The sequence below is a fragment of the Pinus tabuliformis genome, chromosome 8 (genome assembly GCF_031772625.1).
Source record: "Pinus tabuliformis cultivar Carrire ecotype Pingquan chromosome 8, CPIR1, whole genome shotgun sequence".
NCBI lineage: Eukaryota > Viridiplantae > Streptophyta > Pinopsida > Pinales > Pinaceae > Pinus > Pinus tabuliformis.
Genome location: NC_142294.1, coordinates 1289779553 through 1289797801, shown reverse-complemented (window position 1 = coordinate 1289797801; position 18249 = coordinate 1289779553). Strand labels below are relative to the sequence as shown.

Sequence of the window (18249 nt, the reverse complement as noted above, 5' to 3'; positions counted from 1 at the left end):
ATCAACCTGAAAATTTCCCATTCTAACATGTTCATCTAGATTTTCGGTTGATGCCTTAACATTGTGCTTTTGAAAGAGAAATGAGAGATTCTTGGCACAAGGGTGCACCTCTAAAGGATGAAGGGTTAAGAGGCGAAGGCTTCAGGGATTTGACATGCGCTCATTGACTCAAGAGAAAGAGAAAATATAGGCAAAGCACATGGCGTGAGTCCAAAGGAAAAAGGGGAAGGCATTGGGCTTCCCAAGTGCGTTGTGCACATAAGGGTGAGAGGGAGGGCATAGGGAGCACTCTTGAAGGCTGAAGGAGGAAGGCCTTGTGCCTTCGAGGTGTGCCCATCCGCTCAAGAGGCACAAGAGGGAGCATGGTGCAAGTCTGAACAATGGAGGTGGAGTTTTGTGCCTTCATAGTGTGGTCATGCGCTCAAAGGAACAGGAGGGTGCATGACACATTGTGGAAGGCTGAAGGGTTGAGCTTAAGGCATTTAGGGAATTCTCATGTGCTCAATGAGGGTGCACTTCTTCAACCCAAAGGAGTGCACTCAAAGAAAGACTAGGTTTCTTGAAGGGTGTAGTTGAGAACAAGGAAGGAGAAAGGGCTTAAGGAGTACTCTTTGTGCTCTTGGAGGGTGAAAAATGAAGGATTCCTGATCAAGGTTTCAGAGTGTGCTCACGTGCTCTTGGCCTCAATGGGTTTTCTTTGAAACCGCAAATTTTCTAAGTCTGGAAGATAGGAAAAGGGGCGAACATGACATGTTTTAGACATAAAACCATGTGTGACACATACCAGCTCATCAAGAAAACTTAGACAAGCTTGAACAATGATAAGTATACATCAAAATTCCACTTTGCATGAACTCCCCAAGTACAACGGGTGAAGTTTGTGTGACTGTGACCAAAAAGTGTCATTTTACAACAACAAAGATGTTACGACTCTGAAATGCACATAAGATGTTCTAATTAGTGCGATGACACTTGAGAGCATTCAAGAAATGTTCAAACACATAGGAAAACATGAAACAACACTTGACAATGAAGGAGATGCTTGACACGTCGATAAAGTACACTCCAAAGTTTGAATGTAGTGAAATTTTGGAGGGTGTTGTAGCAACAACAATAGGAGGATACATGAAGCTCTTTAAAGAAATAGACTTTGCAGAAAAGTAGGTTTGGGTGTTGTTTTAATTTTTTTACTAAATATAGATGATTGCGGGTAGAACAATTGTGTTCTTTAAGCCATTGAGTGAGTGTAAAATTTGTTTCTGGATTGAAGGATGTTTGTTTGGGAGGATAGAGGATTGAAGTTGATTTTGGAAGAATAAAAGTTGCAGATAATGGAGAAGGTTGAAATGCTCCTAAATGGGAGAATATATACGGAGGAATGCATAATGAAAATACAGAGGCGATGTGTAGAGGACTATCAAAAGAATAAGGTCTTGAAGAGAATATTGACAAGTATTTATGATTTATGTTAACCTTGGCCATAAGTATTTGTGTTTGACAGGAACCTAACATCAAGATGAAATTTCTGAAGCAAGGATAGTAAAGGGGAAGATATAAGTGAGCTGGTGAAATTGCAGAAGCCTGAAAAGTTTGAAAGCTGAGTATATGTGCTCTAGGAGAAGAAAAGGTTCTCCTACAGAGAACTAGAAGAGAACAACTTCCAAAAGCAAAGTTTGGGTAGAAGTTTCCAAAGGCAATTCCATAGTGAGTGTGGGTAGAATTGCCAAGAGAAAGAGAAGAGAAGGATACCATGATGAGAACTTGTTACTGTGGCAAGTGGAAAACTTGCTACATGATGAAGAAGGCTTGTTGCAGCCCACATGTGGACAAGGAGAGTTCATAAGAAGGAAAGGTAAATATGACTATTAATGGTCATGTGATAGGTTCACAGGAAAGTCGCAATCAAAGAAGAAAGAATGCTAAAGCGGCTGAAATAAAGGAGATGGGTGATGAGGAATTCGAGAAGGGGATGGTTGAATTAAGGGAAGAACCCATTCATGTGAAGCAATTGTGATAGAAAAGCCATGAATATCAGAGTTATGGTTGGACAATGAAGCAAAATACTGTGAGATGGCCTCCACTACAAAAATATTTGAGGTAAGAATATATGAGAAGGTGAAGGAAGAACTCAGAGGAGTTTAGTATAATTTAATTGGTTATGGACAAGGCTTGTTCATTAATGAAGAATAAGCCAGAGATGTAGAAGAGAGATTTATTGAGAGTATGATTAACTATTGGATTAGTTGAGATCACCATGAGGGTGTGCTAAGAAACACGTTAAATGAGGCTAAGGAGCCTTGTGTTTTTTAAAATAATGATTTTGTGTGATTACAGGTAATGAAAAAGACTCAATTGACATGTGTATACAGATTGATGAAGACATGAAGATGTTGGAGGAGATGGATGAGATTGAGGAATTCATGCTTAAGCATGTGTTTGCAGATGACAATGATGGACAATTATTAGAAGCTACCATGGAAGATGATGATGGTGCTAAATTTATTTAAGAAGATGATTATATGGAAGATAGAGTAAGGAAGAGAAATTTAATGACAAATAAATTAGAGTTTAAGACTAGCATCGTAAATGTTAGTGATCTCGTAGAAGACCACAGATTTTTAGAGGATTGGTTGGACAATCTAAAACCAAGAGACGAATAAAGTGCAAAAGTGACAAGTTTCGGTAGTTTGAAGAAAAATGAGGTGAAGGTGCAGTAACAACCAATGAGGAATATTAGTAGAAAAGTTCACCAAGAAAGCAATAGAGATTTGTAGAGTATGTATCAACCAAAGGACCATCTAAACATAGAGATTGAAGAAATGAGGAAGCTAATGATGAAGGTGTCTCAGAGGAGGCATATTGCATAAAGAAGGAAGGTTAACAACATATTGCATTTGGCTGAACAAGTATACATCAACAAAGAAGGTGGACAACTACAACATAAGATTCGAAAACCTGGAAGAGGAAAGGAGACAACAACAAAAGCATGAAAGTAACAAAAAAGAGCAAAAGGCCAGCTGCAACATAAATTTTGGGATCTAGGAGGATTTTTATTAGCATATGAAGGCACATGGTCAGGTGGCCATGAAATTTTTCTGCCTTGGGAGAATGATGCAAGATCATCTTACCTCCAAGTAAAAACACATTTTGACTAGAGATAAGGGTCTTTCAAGTAGCAAGGAAGTTGATTCCCTAGTTAATTATTTTATTGTATTTTCCTATGCTTTCATGTATTAAAGTGATGAATATATTAAACAAGAGAAGTATTGAGAATATTTTAGAGAGTTCGAGAGGTTTGAGGGTAAGTTAGATCTCTTGGTGGATATGTGGATCAAGAGGATCTAGAAATAGGAATAGTTGAGAATTTTATGTATAATTATGTCATCAAAGGATGTAATGTGTAAGTATAAGTGTGGAGAGATTTAGAGTATAGGAGTGAGGAAAAGTAGGGCCACAAGACAGAGAAGGGATGAACTAATGTAAATTAGGCCAAGGAAGGGCCTTTTGTAAATTGTATGTATAATAATATAATTGAACATTCTGTCGAGTAGTTGGAATCTGTGTAAATCGAGCCTTATCTATTATATGCATTGTTATTCCCTATAGTCATCAAGCATTGATTTTGATTACATATTTGGGTGAGATTTAAGCTCTAGGGGAGAGAATTTTGAGAACGGGCATTAGAATCTATGATGAGGAATGAGAGCTTTTGAAATGGGAAAAACCATTACCTTTAAAATAAGGATGGTCAAAGTTGTTTATCATTGATTCATAGAATGGTCAATGATCTAGAGTCAAAAAAGAATTAAAGAGGAGTGCAAGTCTATGACAAAGATGTGATTGAGACAATAAACCTATGACAAGGCCAATTATAGCAAATATTAGAGTGGCACAACAAAAGCAGTGGAATCTAATATCCAGAAGAGGGAGAGATAAGAAGTGTGAGACTTAAGTGGAGCTTGCAGACGAAATATTGAGTACAGAGTGTGAGTTTGTAGTAGAAGCCGATCGCAAAATGTAATGGAGAGGAGAAAAAGACTTAGTTTTATTAGGACTTTTTTGAGAGTACTTTAATTAACGAAGGTCGAGGAGATGAAACCGAGTTCTATCAAAAAAATATCGTCAATTGGTGGCACCGAGATGACATGTCCTTAGAGGTCTCCTTCGAAAGATAAAGAGAAGAACATACAAAGAAACAACCAGGCTGACTAGGCATCGAGTCGACGTGTGAAGATTGACCAATACAAAGAGGACAGAGGTGACGTGGAAACCTTTTGCATGGAACAAGCAGAGTAAAGTGGGCCACAAATACTGTTGACTCATCCCTGAGGAAAAAGGCATGCACACATTTAGAAAAGAACTGGGGATGATAGCTCACAAGAGCAGGGATCAATAGCAAATGGAAATGTTTCCATTTCCCTGAATCTGTCTCACGAAAGAGGAAACTTGTGCACACTTTTAGAGATGACTGGGCTTAAGAGGACTAGGCAAACATGGCATTTGGGCCAAGTTGAGTATGGGAAGGCGAGAAGAAAGCAAAGGCAAGTGGAGTCGGGTCCTGCATATCTATTTACATCATATCTTTTCACCAAAGGAATAGTTGAGTACATAGTTGAGGAAGGTTGGGGTGGCATAGATCCAAGCTCACGTGGAAAGGCGAAAACAAACGTCCAACGAAAAATAAAGAGAGAAACGACAAGTGGGCCATGGGTATGTGGCATAATTGTTGAACTATCCCAAAAGGTTTAATGTTGTGCATATAAGGAAGCCAGAGAGACCAAGGTCATAGACCTTGGTCGCTTATGAGTTAATCGAGGCATCAAAGATTTTCTTGTTGCGGGAAATCGTTGGGAATAATTCCAAATGAGCTACAAGAAAGGTAAGGCCTTTAAAGTTGTAATTTCTCCTCATGTGCTTGTTATATCGGAGAGTTTTTTCTATGGTTGTTCTATGGTTTGGGCCGTACATATTATATGGAAAGCTTTGGCTTTGGGGTTATACCCAAAACTCTTGAATTCGGTGATTTTTTGGGGAAATCCTCCACCCTTGAGGATCCTTCCACTTAATTTCAAACGAGGATTACACAAGGATTTATCTTCTTAAATTGGTACTAAGGAAGTGCCTTTTGACCAAAAGATTGACATGGTGGGTTTTAGGCTCACTTAATTAGTACAACATATTTTCAGCTCACCATCATTATTACCCATCAAAATTTATACAACTCCATGCCCCTTAGTTGTAAATTTATTTTTCCATTTCACATATTAAATTGCAAATTTTATGAAAGCATAATTAAGACTTAAGTGACATGTACTACTCTTCCATGTAACACTTATTTACATATTAAAAATCTCTAAATACCAATGGATCTTTATAATTAATAATATTGTTACATATTATTTTAACATAGATATATATTTAACTTATGAATATATATTTAACTTATGAACTAATTATTTTTATCATTAATAATAATTATTATCTTAAATAAAATTATAATTTAATTAACTCTTATGTTTTTTTTTTAACTTGACATGTAATAAAATATTCTGATACTTATTGTGAATTAATATCAATAGATTTTTTTTGAATAAAAAAGAATATTATAAATTATAAAAATAAATTATGTATATATTAATTTTAAATTTCCAAAAATATGGAATGGTATTTTTTTTTCTCATTAAAAATATGTATACTATTATATTAAAACAATTTTAAAAAGTGCATGATTAAAATATAATATTATTTTCTAACATGCGAGAAATAAATAAATTCAAATCCATAAAAAAATAACTAAAGTATTAATGAAATACAAATTAAATCGCCACAATTATATCGCTTTCTGTACCTGCAAATTGTTATGCAACAATGATATACTGACGCGGCGTTGAATTCGTTTTATCCAGAAGGTCACTAGGGTTTTCGTGACTCGTCCATCATAAAAGGATCTTTATGGTTGAGAATGATTCTATACTGCAAGTAAACAGACAATACTCTGTGAAGGTTCTACAGCGGATTCTAGGGATTATCGCTGTTGCGTGCATGTACTGCATGTGCAGAAGTATCTTTGTCCCAGAAGAAAAGCACCAGACTGTCGGGTTTTAATGCAAATGTTTGTAGAGAGAGGGGAATCGGTGGGAGAGGGGGCACGTCTACAATACCTTGCAATATTTGCAGCACTTCACTCATCGATGGCCTCGCATGTTCATCGTCCTGAATGCACCATCCCGCAACGATGGCGGCCCTTTTGACCTCCTCTGCGTCTGCATCGTTCATCAATTTCTTGTCCAGCACCTCCATTGCGTTTCCACAATTGATTTGAGTTGCGGCCCACGAAGGAAAGTACACCTGATCGCTGGATTCTGAATCCACGTGCATGTTTCTTCGGCCTGCAATTATTTCGAGCAATGTCATGCCGAAGCTGTAGACGTCGGCCTTCACAGTGATTGGTAGGCCGGAGAGCCACTCTGGGGCCAAGTACCCTCTGGTTCCTCTAACTGTGGTCAGCACCTTACTATACTCTCTGCCCAGAAGCTTCGCCAGCCTGAAATCGGCCACCTTGGGGCAGAACATAGAGTCCAGAAGGATGTTTTCCGGCTTGATGTCGCAGTGGATGATGCAGTCCCTGCACTCCTCATGCAAGTACACGATTGCCCGGGCAGTGCCCACGGCAATGCTAAAGCGCGTTTTCCAGTCCAGCACCTTCTTCTCAATCTCATCATCATCGCTTTGGCTTTTCTGGAGTAAGGAGTTGAGGGAGCCATTGGGCATGTATTCATAGACCAACAGTCTTCTGGAGCCCTGGGTGCAAAATCCTCGCAGCCTAACCAAATTCACATGTTGTATAATTCCGATGGTGCTCACCTCCATGCGGAATTGCTTCTCCCCTTGGTTCACACACTCCAACATCTTAACAGCCACGACAGAACCGTCCGGTAGAGTCCCCTTGAAGACCGAGCCGAAGCCTCCACCTCCAATACGCTCAGAAAAATTCTTCGTTGCAATCTGCAGATCTCTGTAAGTGAATGCAGCAAGTGCAGCCGGCGCATATTCTGTTGCAGACAAACCAGGGCGCCTACAACACCAGAGAAATAGCAGCAGTATGGCTAGAATTGCACCCAGTCCGCCCACCACGCCACCCACTACGCCGGCCAAAGTCACTTTCTTGTCGGCATTATAGAGTCCTGTCAAATCCGAGGCATCTAAGCGTAAAAAGAGAGATATCCCATTGGAGGTATCGTAGATATCTAGCAATTCACCAAACCACATTACACACGTCTGCGAAGTGCCGTTAGCAACGAAGGAATATGCAGTGCACGAACAATTGCTGAGACAGGCCGCTTGGCACTGCATTTCCTCTCTATATGGAATCCCTTCAGGGGGCGTAGATTTGCCACTCAACTCTACAAATCCATCGGTGATGGTCTCATTTCTGGCGTGGATGCATCGTAATGGCGTTTTCCGAACACATCCGCTCGACCACTGTTGCGACTCCCAAGCATGGCTGTTTTTAGGGACAAAGCCGGTCACGCAGCTGCAGGACTGGAGATTGTCATTGTTACATGATCCATAAGCGCCGCACAGGGCATACATCTTGCACTGATCCGTGGGCTGTGCCCAGAACATGCTCCATTTGTTATTTCCCAACATAATGTACACTCGAAGTTGTCCCTCCTCTCCCACAACAAAACGTGACAGATAGGACGTGAACTTGGGTTTCACAGAAATAGTGAAATACTTGTACGAACCGTTATCGAAAAAGTTGAAATCGTAGATGTAATTATGCGTCATCTCCGGAATTTCGCTGAAGATTTGGCCATTCCAGACACCGCTTTCCCAGTACTTGATTCGATTCTTCCACAACAAAACGTATTGGTCGGATCCTTTTGGATCCATCTGAATGGAGAAGCGCCCAGGTCTCGGATCCCAAGGGCTCCGCCACGACGTCACAGCCTGGCTCATACTAACCTTCATCCCTGGTAACCATGTATTTCCCGGATGGTCGAAGCTCTGCCAGATGATATCAGAGGTTTTCTTGGAAGTCAGCACAACCAAGTTACCAGAATCCATTATCATAGCAGAAGAAGGTTTCCTCATGTTTCCTTTCGTGGACCACAGGATGGATCCCCCATAAGACAGGAGGAGACTACCGTCCATTGTGAGATTGAAAACGGCTGAGTTGTTCTGCAGTGGTTGCTTGCTGTTGGCCACCCAAACAATTGTCTGTGGTGAGGCAGTGGCATACCAAATACCCACATACCAATTTTTAACATTGTTGTTGTTGTTGTTGAGATTGAAGAATCCCAAAGTAAACTTCCCGCCCTTAGAAATGCGGGTCTCATTGCCCTTCAAAGAGGCCCCTAACACAATGTTGTTTGAAGCTGCGTCAGCGGCATCACCCTGTTTTATGTGAAGTAGCAAAACGAAGAATACAAAAAAACAGGACAGAACCCGCGAGTCTGGGTGTTGCTGGATCATGCAAATTGTAGTAGCCATTATGAAATCAGTTAGCTGCTCTGCTGCGACAGCATACTCTGAAACATAACAAGCCACTAGTATTGTGAATCTAATAATATGTCCAATTTGAACAAATGGATAGGGTGAATGTTAGAGGCTATTCAATTCGAACGAGTCAATACGGTATATTGGAGTAGGCCTTCATTTGTCAAGTGACTGGTAATTAAATACATTAATACAGTCTATGACTCGCCTAGAATTGTGAAGTGACTAGTAATTAAATGGACTAATAAATTTAAACGAGTCAATACGTTATATGAGTCGCCTGCAAAATTTAAACGAGTCAATACGTTATATGAGTCGCCTGCAATTGTCAGTGACTGATAATTAAATCCACTAAAAAATTTGAACGAGTCTATACGGTAGATCAAGTTACTAATAATTAAATCGACAAATAACTGCCGTAGTTTACCTGTTATATTGAAATGTGTCAGAAAATTTTCATAATACCCCAAAAAAAAAATTAAACAAAAATTTTAAAATACATTTAAATTAGTAAAACTTAATTAATAATTATTTATAGCAATCAACTTAATTATTATTAATTTAAACATTTAAATTAGTAAAACTTAATTATTAATTATTTATAGCGATCAACTTAATTATTATTAATTCCTTATAAAAGTCATGTAGCAATTATTATTTACTTATAGCAGTAATTAAAAAAATCATATTTTAAATAATAATAAAAACTAATATAATATTAATAATTATTTCGTTCGTAGAAACCCTAATGAAACCCTAAGCGCCTTTTTTAAAAATGACTCTGACCAATTCAAAAAAACAAATTTAAATTTTTGTAAGAAGAACTTAAATTTAAATTAATAATTCCTTAATATTACTTCGGAAATTAATATCAAATCCCTAATACTAATTCTAGAATTAATATGAACTTGTCCCTGCATTAGGAATTTCAACAAGCTTTGATGACCGGAATTGGAGAGTTTTGACGGCATTGCCTCATGTCGTGTCGGGCAATTCCTCTGTCAAATTCCATGCCTTCATGGATTTATTGTAGCCTCTGGTAATATGGAAATCAGCAATAGCGATATCAATTAGTCGGGATTCGAAGCTCCCGCTTAAAAAAAGAATTGGGATAATCAATTGGGAAATTTCTTCCTCTGTGCTTGTAAAATCTTCTTATGCAACTAGTTGAATGATAGATTGTCACACATCCATGACCAAATCATCATCAAGGATAAAAATATCTCCTTCTTCACTCAGGACTAGTTCTTACACTAGGAATGGGAGAGACTGAGAGATGACCTTTGGTGCTCTCAGCATAAGGTCAGTATATTCATTATGTGGCTCTTGTTCCATCTCCATATCTGTTACTTCAATTAGTTACTTATTCTATTGAGCAAGCTCCTCATCCTACATCTATTCACCCTCTTCTTCAATTGTCAGTTTTTCTGACTCATCAACCTGTATAGGTGTTGTTTTCTTCGTCATGGCACCTTACCTTTTTTCCTCTTCCTACTTATGCTTCTCTTCTCTTTCTCTCTTCCTCAACTCTTGTTCTTCTTTCAACTTCTTCTCCATATCCTGCAGTTTCAATTCTATTTCTTGCAATCTCTGCTTTTCTCTCTTCCTTTGCTCTACTCTCTTTATATGTTGCTCCCTCTTTTCTTTTGCTGCTAAAGCTATCTTCTCCAAGAGAGGATCTGCCTTCATCTTGCATCTTTTCTCTCCCTCTGTTTCCTCAGCAATCTTCCTCTTCCCCTTGTCCTGCACTAGATTGCTGCCTATTTTTGTTGTCGTTGTTGCTTCTAGAGCTGTTGTTGTCTGCAGAGAATCCTTCCAAGCTATTACTCTACTGACTGGCTCATGGAGTTTGGAGGCGTTTTAATAGTACCTCAAAGGGTCCTCCTCTAGCCTATAACATGCCCCATGGATCCATGGAAAATACACACTCACATAATCATCCTTGCAAATATTGTGGGGATCATACAGATTAAATTATTTGGTGTCGAACTCAAATTTCACTATCTCCTTAGCCTCAACATCTGCATCCTTCAAGCTCTTAATCTCATATAATCTTATCTGAAAAGAAAGGGCGAGTCATCGCACTTTATTCTTCTTATGTATTCCTACTGACAACCCTGTAGAGTGGTGATATGCCACTTCTTGCATGATCCACTTGTCAATGGCATACCTTGGTAGAATATGTGGAGGCTTCTCTCCGCCAAACGCTCTGATGAAGGTGCCACTTGGTGAGGCATACTAATCTACACTATTTACTATTGCCTCCATTTCTTCTCGGGACATGCAAGGTGAATCCTGGTCAAAGATAAGATTACAACAGGATGATAAAATGGTTATTTAGCCTTGCCATCACTCCTCAATAACTATAGTCATAAAGTAACTTGAAATAGATGTTGATGGGAATCTCTTTTGGTGTCCATGTCCATCTCATGCTAGGGAACTTCTACTGGGCATAGATTTCATCCAATAAGTATGCGGACATGTAAAACCTTGCTTGCTCATTCTTGGGCGGATTCCAAGCATTAGTAACAAGGATTTTCATCTGATGAGCCAAAAAATATGACTAGTTGAATGCATTCCCATCACTCACCGGTCTAGTATGACTACCCACCCTTTAGGAAAGGTTTTTAACTTCTCTTGACCATATATTATGCAGGAAAAGATGATCAAGAATTGATAAGCCTTCCTGATGGGATTTTTCTTGTAAACATGATTGGGTGTTTGTCTAAACTTTGACAACTCTTTCACCTAGCACTTTACGATATCTCTAGTGTTCACAAATCTATGGGTGGCATAGAAAAATGAGTCCATGTGCTTCACCAACTAGGGTAAATGATACATCTACTAAAATTTCTCTTCCCTGAAGGTGGCAAGCTCTATCCCACTGGCATTGCTCAATATCATAGTATGTTCATCTATGTGTGGGACAATCCAGCTAATAATGTTTGCACATGGGAAGACGGGGTACTTGTATGAAACATTGTATATGCCTGACCACTAGATACTAAAATAAACATGTCAGTCATTTAAGTATTCCTTGAAGTTCTCTGCAAAAGTATCTTTGATTTGCTGCCATGTCAGTGTTGAACCCTTCTCGATGAACAATTGAGTATTTGCATAAACTGGTAGATCAACTGATATTGTCTCAACTGTTTCACCCGTATTTATTTCGGTGGTTTCCTTTGATGTATATCTCTTAGACGCCATGTTAAATTTAACTGCTAGAGAAATGCTTAAAAACTGTTGTACCTGTGGGATAGAGAGGACACTCATGGCAAGAAAATTTCAGCTTAAAACCAAAGAAACTTCAAGACAAGATCAAGCAACAAGCTAGGCTCATGATGGGAAGGATTGCACAATTTTGGTTGACAGAGGTCACTGGCTGACTATGGGAACTACACATTGCATAGTCCCAACAGTCAGATGGGAAGCTTGATGACTGGAACTGCACAATGCGCAATTTAGTATTGGGCCAAGGCCAGGAGAGACTATGCGTTGCGTAGTCTCAATGGCCAAGCTAGGAAGCTAGCTCTTAGAACTACATAGTGTATAGTTGGAGCCAAAGTAGGATAGGCTCTACACAATTCTAGAAGCCAAGGTAGAGGCCTTGAGCTCGCAGATTACATAGTGCATGCAGTGAAGTGTGAGATCCGGGCAAAGGGACCCAGATCTTCCCAAGGGGAGTGTGGAAAACAACCAAATTTGAAGGATGGTGTAATTCTGAGTGCATATCTAACTAATTTTTAATGCATGCATGTGAAACAAGTGTAGGAATGAATTAAACTGATGGAAAACAAAGCATGTGAAGAGAGTCGCTGCAACGACGACCTTTGGTGAAAAAATGGGAAAACACATATGACACTTGGGAAAGGAAATCTAAAACTTGAAACAACACTTCTACAACCTTAAAAAAGTTAAAATGGAAGCCATCATTCAAATAAAAAAGTGAAACAACACTCTCACAAGCTAAACAATAAAAAGCGACAAAAAAAGCGGCAAATGACTAGAAAAGCAAAGCTCACTCTGAAAAGGGACGATGATTGCACTGAAGGTTCCTTTATCTTCTTGGGAATGCTAGATCTCCAAGATCAAGTGCGAAAATTATCTCTAGTAGCGTCAATTAAATAGATTTGGTCAAATTAGGGTTTATGATGCGTATGCCAAAAATCAAGGAAAAATCGACACCTTAAGGAAGTTTCGAAAATAATTCAAGTGACTCCTTCGGGTTGCTAAAAATAGATCCCTTTTTTTATGGATGTTTTTTTTTTCTTTTTAATTTTTTCCTTTTCCAAGAAAATCTTCCATGTATTTCCCGTAAATATTGCATAGTTCTAGGAAGAACTGGGCAACTCTCTGGCTTGTGCATTGTGCAGTTTTTGAGCACAGTGGGTTCTGTGCAATTTCTGGGCTGAGTGGCTATAGGCTACCTCTCATGTATATGAAATTTCCCAACTCAAGGTTGGCTTCCATCCAATATTTCACATTTCCTAAGCTCAAGGCTCACTGGAAATCAGGACTGCACAATTCCCAAGAGTAAGGGAAGTTGCCCTCAAGAATTGTGCAATTTTGTAAGGCAAGGCCGAAACTGTTGAAAGATCAAGTCAAGAGATCTTCTTGTGGGTTATAAAATGAACCAAGTGAGAAAACACAAGACAAGACGAAAGGAATAAATCTCAATCGAAGTGAAGTACATGGATCAATGCAAGATAAGTTTTTGTGGTTTAGAAGGGAGGCTCCAAAAGCAAAGCATAGGTTAAATTTTGGAGGGTGGTTATAGTCGCTACAACATTGGCGACACACTGGTAGAAATATAGCTCTCTGTATTGGCCTTGTCTCATGCAAAGCAAGTCTAACTCTTCTGAAAGTATTGTTCAGTTCTTCGATTATCGTAACTTCTTCACTTAGCTTGAGTTAAAGATGTAGTCCCTACCATTCTCTTTATCGACAACACAAATACCAAGCCAATTAAAACTAAACTGTTTCGATTGAGGATGAGGGGTATATAAATGCATAAGTAAAATATATTGTCAGAGTTTTAGTTTCATCTCTGGCATTGCTCCGCTGCCAGCAAGCCTAGATAATACCCTAATGGAGTCGCTTCAGGAACACAAGCATTGCTCCGCTGCTAGTGAGCCTGGATAGTACATTGGAGGAGTTACTTGCTTCACCTCTCTATGTAGGAAGCCTTTCTCTTCTTTCACCCTTAATTTCATTTTTTTCTTTTTTCATTTTTCAAAGCACTGTGCATAGGCACTTATTTATTTCATGAGGTGGAAGAGGGATCCCGACTTATTGAGAGAAGAAGAGGTTGTTCCTTCAAAAAAGGATATTTGTATATACATCTGACATACTTGTTAAGGTTTTCCCCCTCTCCTTCCTCTACTTGACTAAGTTGAAAAGGGTTAACCAAATATATAAAACCGATTAGAGTAGGCGGTACTAGTTAAGAGTGCAAGCATCGTGATTTCACCATGACTCTCTCTGAAATGAACATTTTTTCCATCAAGGTATCATTGACTAGAAGAAATGCAAGATGCACATAAAGAGATGGAATAGACAGATAACCAAGTGTTGATAGTTGTACAAGTTCCTCTTGGGTTTCACCCTGGTTTTCTAAGAAGCCAAACACGGTTTCATGAAAAAACTAAACTACAGGTGAAAAAACAGACAAGAAAAGGAAAGAAGAAAGAAAAAATAAAAACAAAGTAATCAAATAAGGAAACAAACAAGAAAAGAAAATACTACTCCTACTCTCAACCTAAGCATAACATAGGCCAACTCACGTAAAGTTATACTTCCAATGTAGTCATCGCCACATTGGTTGGCCCATGTATGCGAGAGCATGATTGACAAGAAATATATACAATAAAACCAACATACAAGAAAGATGCAAAAATGTAAACCAATACGTTTGAAACTTGAATGCATCCACGTAAAAGTAAAGACAGAAATCACATGAAAGGCACTTTGTGGATATATCACGGTGTCCTATCACATTATGCATGGAAGACAAGCATGTACACACCTTTGAAGTTGAAAAATGAGCAAACATAAAGAAAGAAGAAAACTTTTGTTTCACAATAGTGCTTGCTATGTACGACTCCAAAGAGTGAGAAATAGGATCTTGTGATTTTGGTGGAGTATGCGAAAATTGTGAAATAAATTGATTTTTAGTGTAAACAACAGAGTGATGAGGAGCCAATAATGGTTCAATAGATTTCTGATTAGAAGTGGAACTAACCTCAAGGCTACGAGAACCTAACATAACCATCAACTCAGGTTGAAGTGCCTCGATAGCCTGAGGAGTTTCCAATTCATTGGAAGATGGATCATCAAATACCGGTGGCTTAGAAAGATCAATAGAAAGGAAGTCAGAGTCGCGATTAGATGAATGGATGAAAATATCATTATAGCCATGATCAGAAAAATCAAGATGATGGATAGTGACATCCTAATGATCTGGCGAATCGTACAAAGGGGATGAGGAAAAATGAGATATTTTACCCTCTATGTTTCCAAAAGGTAAGATAAGAGATTGGGAGGATCAGGGAAGAATATTTTTCCTTTTGCAAACAAATGGAAAATTGGCATCCCACGTGTTCTGCGAATGATCGGAGATAGAAACATACATAAATGAATTTTCACAAGATGGAACATAAATGGAAGAATCATGTAAGATGTCAGGATAAAGTGGACAAGGTGCGGACAGAAGGTAGTCATCCTTCACCATAGATTCTTTTTTAGACTCCCATACATATAAAAAATGATAACGTAGGTTGGCTGCTCAATGCCAACTTTGTCCAAAACTTGATTCTCACAAAAATCACGTGTGAGATCCAAGACAGACGAACACAACACACCAAAATACGAAGGATTAACAGGACCAAATGACAGAGGCTAAGGAGATAATACCACATGACAACCATCAAGGTTACAGTCAAAATATGCACAGAAATCCTGAGCAGGTGGGGTAGGAGGAGACGGTGATAGATCAATAGGTTGATTCTAAACTTATCCCACCTCTACCTGTGGAGATAAAGTTGTTTGATAAGAAGGCGACGGAGGGTCACCTGGGACAAGAACCTTGTCCATCTCAAATTTGGAAGCTCTAACATCAATGTATGTTGGTAGAGGTTCGAAAGATTCTAACTCATGCGGATTCTCAAAAACATGAACAAGATATTGAAATCTTTCCTCCATAAATTCCTAGTCAACTTCATCTTTAGGAAATTCATAACATTAGTAAAGAAAATGATCGCGAAAATCTTGAAGAGATTCGTCAAGTGATTTTTGCAATTTTAAATTTTTTTGATTAAGGGTTTTACAATCATAAATAAAGAAAGTATGACATAATTATCTAAATAGTGATAAAAAGAGTGTATAGAGGCTGCAAGCAATGTGTGACACCATTGCTTTCCGTGCCCTTCGAACGTGAAAGTGAACAACCAACATGCAATGTCATCTGAAGGGACATCATGCCTGTCATAGAAGCTAGCAAAAGCAGTTGTGTGCCTGAACAAGGTTGTTCCATCCTCGCCATTGAACTTATATATGGAAATGTCATCTATACTTCTCTTCGGCACTTCGAAAAAAACAAATTCAAAGAAACATGTTGGGGTTATGATTTGGACAGAAGTCATGAAATATGTGTAGAAATTCAAAATAGACTTCATGGGCTCATCCTGTCATCTAGCCCTCCTTCTAAAGCCAAAAATTTTGATGGCATTGGACCCGCCAACATTCATGGGATCTCTCCGATATGAAGTCCCAACTAGACCTCAAACCATTTGGAGTAGGAGTCCCAACTGTGGGTGGTAGTGTAATGCCTTGAGCATGATAACGCGTAGAGATAAGTATGATAACTTTGGGTGAGATCAAGTGTGTGACATTATGGAGAGTCCAGTGCGATGCATGAAGGTTCTAACACACAAAGGCGAAAATAAAGTGTGCCTCTTAGAATCCTGTAATAATACGCAGCTTGAAAGGAACACACGAGTGAAATGACATCACAAGCTAAAATGTATAATAGTCCACAAATTAAAGTGATGAGTTAAACCAACGACATGTATTCAACATTATTCATACAATTGCATACAAATTAGCTCAGAAGAAAATTCTTAAGTTAAACAACATACACTTCTAAAGTAATCAAAATAGTCCAAGACATTGACAACATATGCATGAAAGCATGTTGGCTTTGATATTATTATTATAAGTGAAAGTTCCATCCATACATACAACATTGACGACCACTAGCCCCAATAGTGGAACATTATAGTCAAGAACCTCCTCCTTCAAAGAAGTATACTCACTCTACACTATGGAGAACCCAAGTCTCTTCACAATACTCCCAAGCCTTTTCTAAGCCTTAGCCTAGCCAAAAGCTTGGCTCCCAAAAAGCCCGTTCTTTGAGTTATGAAGTTCTATTTATAAAAAAGGGTGGGGTGACCCTTGCCATTCCCGTTTGTGACTCTTAACTACTCTCATGAATCTTCAACTTCTTTACAAGTAACTCATTACATAACATGATGACCTTTCACATTCCACTAATTACACTTAGAATTTCACTTACAACATATTTACAAATAATATTACATTTTCCACATGTACCCATGTAAGACAAAATAGGATAGAGACATCCTAACAAGACAAAACAATATGATTATGAAGTTTGGGGAAATACCAACTCGACAACCTCCACTTGGTGCTTCTCGGTCACATATTGATGCCAAGCTTGGCACTGTATGATGGTGTCCCCAAACTGTTTGATGGTGTCTTTCTAAAAGCAGACTCTTGCCTCCATGGCATCTGGGTATATGGTCTTGGAACCTATATCCAACTCATTCTGAAACATGTAAAACATGGTGTTGACCTTGACAGGACCACCGATGTACTTTTTCATGTTGTATGCATTCAACTCCAGGTCTTCCTTGGTGGCCTTTCGTCTTAGTTGCTCCATGTATTCGTCGATTTCTAGCCGAACTTGGTTCTTGGGTCTAGCATTGGTGAGGGAACCAATCGATGGGATCCTATGCTTTCTCACCATGACATCGAAACTATTTTACAACCATACATATGAGGCATGTATGCTACTGATGAATGGGGTGAGTTGCTCATAGTTTTGGATCAACATCTAGACCTTTTCTTTCTCTAGATTTGCATGTGACTTCATCTTCTTAACTAAGTCAAGTGGGGCCCCTTTGTATCACATTTTCCACTCTTGTACATGGGTGATGGAAACATTTATGTTCTTGAGAATTTGAACAAAATATATTCTCTGTTGTTGTAAGCCATGCACACAAACAACTGCTTTATGCACGGTGACAAATCCATCATATAACTTCTGCATGGTACCCTCAAGTGTTGATACTTCAGCGAGTATCACTTTCCTCCTCTGCCCCATCGCAAAGATTTCATTCTGTGTTGATGATCGAAGTTATTCTGCCTCTTGTCTGGAGGCTTGCAAGTTCTTTTCCAATTGTTCATTCTCTGTCGCCAGGTAATTAACATTTGAGCCTGTTGCTCCTACATAGTCCAAGTTGGCTTCAGAAAGGGCCGTTGGATGCTTCCTGGTGTCTAAAACTATCACCCTTTCCTTGATGAATGTAGGTGATGCGTGATCATGTGGAAAGTGCTTCCTCCATGCATGTACAATATTCTTTTTCAACTCATCAAATGATAGATTTTACACATCCATGACCGGATAATCATCAAGGATAACACTATCTCCTTGCTCGCTCAAGACTA

At 38.8% G+C, this 18249-nt stretch overlaps 1 pseudogene; it reads right to left on the bottom strand.

Moving 5' to 3' along the window:
* Positions 1-6018: 6018 nt before the first annotated feature.
* LOC149240171 (G-type lectin S-receptor-like serine/threonine-protein kinase At2g19130 pseudogene) lies at positions 6019-17548 on the bottom strand (annotated as a pseudogene).
* Positions 17549-18249: the final 701 nt, after the last annotated feature.